Below are 4,806 nucleotides of genomic sequence, written 5' to 3'. Positions count from 1 at the left end.
AAATGGAAAATTACAAAAAGTGCTTTAACGAGAAGAAAAGATTAGAAAAATGAGAGAGAACAATGATTCAGGTTACAAGATTTGGGAATAATTAGAAAAAAAGGAAAAATGCAAAACAAATCAATGGAGTATTTGATTAAAGATTATATGCGGTGTATAGATCTGCAAAATGCTCCAAATAGAAAATCCAAAAAGGGAAGATGCATTAATACAAATTAATTCAATACAGAAACCAAGAGGCAATCAAGAAAGAAAGTTGTACAGCAACATAGACATATTTACAAGAAAAGATTCAGAACTTGAAAAAGAATAATAAAGAAAAAACCTGTGAGCTTTTGAGCTTGGTTCTGAGCTCTAATGGCGGCCGAAGAGGTTTGTTTGTTTGCTTGGTTCGTAAAGTTAAAAGGCAGCTGTAGATAGTTTTCTCACAACTAAAAATATCACTTGTAGTAGACTTAACTCACTAGGCTATACCACTCAAACTACCGATTCTGCTCATAAATAAATTAAATTAAAAAAGCTATGTATTCAATTCAATATTTATTTTTGTGTAGGACAGAGCTCCTCCTCGTGACTAGAGCCGTTACGCATATATGAAATCAATGGTTCTATATTATGTAGAAGAATTAGGAAATTAATAGATTTTAAGTTGAAGAAAATTAGATTAATATAGTATTTGACAGAGCAAGATTTTACAAACCTGGTTTTCTTGGATGCTTTGGACGATGGAGAAGTTCGTCGTAAGAGATGGAGAAGGACGTCGTTGGTGATGGAGAAGGACATCGCCGGAGATGGATGTCACTGGAGAAGCAGATCCGATTGTATGAAGGTGTTGTTTCACGTGGCTGGAGGTGGCTGAAGGTTTGGGTTTGTGGCTGGAGTTGCCGGAGGAGATGGGTGTTCTTGCTGAAATTTTTTTTTCTGTTGGGGATGTTTTTGATCGATTCAAAATTTCAGCATTGTAGTATTTGGATGTTTAATTACAATACTACCCTCCTTAATGGATGATTTGTTTGTTTATTTTTTACTTTTTAATGTGGGATAAATTTTCCCATATTCTGATTTTCTGTAGTTAAATTTTTCCATACAAAGTAAGTAAAGTTTAATTACCATATTTTTGCACATTGATGGCTAAAAAGCCATATTTTTGAAAAATCCCCCATATAAATCCCATGATATTTGAGATTTAATAATAGATTACATCTGATCCATTAAACATAAGAATTTTATAATAATAAACATGTTCACACACGACTTACGAGCTTGAACACTAGACTCATATGCCATCGAGACTGTTCACCCATCACGAGCTCAATATCCCAGTTCGCCTATGTTCTCCGCAAATAATGTATTCGAGATCATCCCTTTCGAGCTCACAATCCTCGAGCTCGAACCGTCTTGTCTGATGGTAGGAAATAAATTGGGAGATTTATACAAGTGCTGACATTTGTCATTGTAGCTTCGAGCTTGAATTATAATATCAGAACACCTCTGAAACCATATAGTTTCCGAGCTCGTCAATTCCGATGTTGTCGCACTTATTGCTCGGTGAGACTGTTCTTGATATTTTCATTAAAGCTGATTATGACGAACATGCTTATTCTGAGCTTACACTTTACGAGCCTGACTTCGAGATCAAAATTTTCATTCTCGAAATTTGGGTGTAACAGTTAGTACTCACCGTTAACTGTCTGTTAAGTATCAACGTGACACATTTTTGTTAGTCTAATTGGCGGCAATAATACCCAAATATTTTCAAAAGTTACACTTTAATATATTTTTTTTGTTGCAATAATACCTAAATCTACAGTTTTTGTACAATTGTTAATACTCATCATTAACTGCCCGTTAAGTATCCACGTGGCACATATGAATTTTGGGATGATTTTAGACTAAATTATTTAAATTCTTTAAACATTATAAAAATCATTTTAAATTTTAAAAAATCTAAAAGATTATTAGAAACCAATTCATAAAATGAATTTTGGGATGATTGTAAGTTTCAATTTTAATTTTGGTTGTTTCGAATTTGTAAATTTAAGTTTTATTAATTAGTTTCTAATAATCTTTTAGATTTTTAAAAATTTATAATGATTTTTATAGTACTTAAAGAATTTAGGGATATTAGCAGCAATAATACTCAAATCATTTATAAAGTGTAATACATAAATTTACGAGTATAAAAATGTGTCACGTGGATACTTAACATGTAGTTAAAGGCGAATACTAACGGTTGCACCAAAATTGTAGATTTATGTATTATTATTATAAAAGAAAAAAAGATTTGAGTATCAATGTAACATCTCAAATTCCCTAATATGACTTAGTGCCTGGATTAGGGGGCCGAGAGGCAATAATTGTTTTAATTATGTGTTAATATTATATGAGTATGTTTGTAGTGCACCAATTTTTTTTTTAGTTATTAAAATTTTGTGTTTTATTTTATTTAATTGTTAAGTGTTGTGATTTATTTTTATTTAATTGTTAAGTGTATGATTATTTTATTTAATTATTTGTTTATTTTATTTATTTGTTAAAATTTTTTGGTAGAATTTTTGTGAATTTATTTGTTAAATGATATTTATTAATTTATTTTAAAAAATGTGAATATTTGAGTTATGGTTGAATGCACTAAGATGCATGGTAGGTAGTGATGCACCCTAGTGATTTAGTATGTGCAAGTGCATGGTAGCATGGTGCATATGTGTAGAATTTTCTACACACTTGTAGTATCCTTTATTTAGATTTATTGAATTAATTAAAAAAATAATAATAAAAAGAAAGGGAATGTAGGCTTAGACGTGTAAGGTGTTACACCTAGATTTCGAGACCATAAATTATGACCTCGAAAACTGGACTCGTCAAGTATGAGCTCGAAATATATGAAATACATTTTATAGTCCTATTGTAAAACCTCCGACGTAAAATGGCAATCTCGAAGACGTGTAGCCTTGGGATTCTTTCTAGGCTCGAAATGACATGACATCAGGATACATTCGTTATCAAGTGCCTTCGGATTGAGTAGTCCGAGCTTAGGAAGTGCAAGCTCGAGTGTGATAGCCTCGATAGTATTTATTTGCTCTTAGCAGGTCTTGGAGTAAGATGGCAAGTTCGTAACAAGCATGTAAGTCTTGACGGCCACGATGTCGATCGCTAACCTCGAAGATCTGATGAGTCACCCGAGATAAACCATTGTATGTGTGAACATATTTATTGTTGTAAAATCCCAATATTAAAGGGATATTATTTAGTTTGTTATTCATTCCCGGGTCTTCAGGGGATGTTTCCTTGTATATAGAAGATATATCATTTAATGTCATTATTTAAATTGATATACAGAATATCTTCCCGAAATATGTGGGAACAAATCCTGTAACCTTCCCTATAAATAGAGAAGGAATGACCACTTGTAGATGAAGGATTTGTTGATATCTTGAGAGAAAACTCTGGGTAATTCATCCTTGAAGAATTTCCAGAAAACTCTAAGTCTTAATAACACAGACTTGTGGACTAGGCAGATTTAACTGTTGAACCACGTAAAAACCTTCTTGTTCCTCTTTACTATTCGTTCACACCGTAGTTTATATTGTTTAATTGCTCTGCGATTTAAGTTGACGAAAAACGGCGTCAACAGTTTGGTGCTTTCATTGAGAGCATTAAGTAAAACGAATATGAGTCTAGTCAGTCGAAGAAGCCTCCCTGAATCAACTATGGCCGCGAATGATCCTAATATTCCTGAAGAGGAAGTTAGCCAACCGAGGCGCCTTGGGAAACAACCGATGATGAACCCGGACCCAGATGAGAGGAGTGGATCTTCTGACTCTCGAGGACCACTTGTACCACCGGCCCCCAGGGACAACGAGGACATGTATTATAACCCTGAACGATATGTCCCTATCGTGGAGCTTGAAAACCGTCAGTTGCGAAAGCAATCGGCGGAGGCCAAGAAACGTAACGAGGAGCTGGCTAGATTGGCTGCTGAGGCGCAGGGTGCTCAGCCCCCGCCTCCGCCTGAGGCCCAAGATCCACCTCCACGAGATGTTCATGTTCTGCCCCACATGCCTCGTGGGCGACCTCGCAAAAATGCTGCCACACAGAGAACGAAGCAACCTCCGCTACCGGCAGAACAGCCCGTTCCCTAGAGGCCCCGGAGAAACACCCGGGCTGAAGCTCCTGTCAACTCAACTGTTGAGTTACCATCCAAAACTGGGAATAACCGAGCCCCCACAGTGGCTCGGACCCAGAATCCTGGTAACGCATAGAACGTTCCTGAACTAGCACAGGGAAACTCGGGACCTTCCAGGCCCCGAAATGGGTGGCAGCCACCATCACCCATAAGATATCCCTCACTGCCTCGGAGAAACACACGCAATCGATTCAGGGTGATAGGTAAACGCGGGCTGGGCGGAAACATGGGAATGGGGAAACTGCTAGAGAACGTGGAGGTGCCCAGCCTACAAGAAGCCAAATGTCTCGGTCTCACACTATCGAGACGAGACAACTGGATAGGAACCCATCTCGAAACAACCACGCAGCAAGCCTTACTAGCGAAGGCTCAGAAGACACCAGATCGGTCAGTATGCATGACTGAAGATGCAGAAATACTAGGAATCACAGGGACCACCCAGACTTACGGGAACACTTGAATCAGAATCGGGGTAATAGTAGCCCCTCGAACCCAGACCTGAGGGATCGCCTAAATGGACGCAAGGATCCCATGCAAAGGTGCGAACCTGGATGTCCAGCAACAACCGAATGAAACGCTGAAGAGTTACCTTACAAGGTTCAATCTGGAAGTCGCCTGAG

The sequence above is a fragment of the Humulus lupulus genome, chromosome 2 (assembly GCF_963169125.1).
Source record: "Humulus lupulus chromosome 2, drHumLupu1.1, whole genome shotgun sequence".
Taxonomy (NCBI): Eukaryota; Viridiplantae; Streptophyta; class Magnoliopsida; order Rosales; family Cannabaceae; genus Humulus; species Humulus lupulus.
This window is presented reverse-complemented; position numbering follows the sequence as displayed.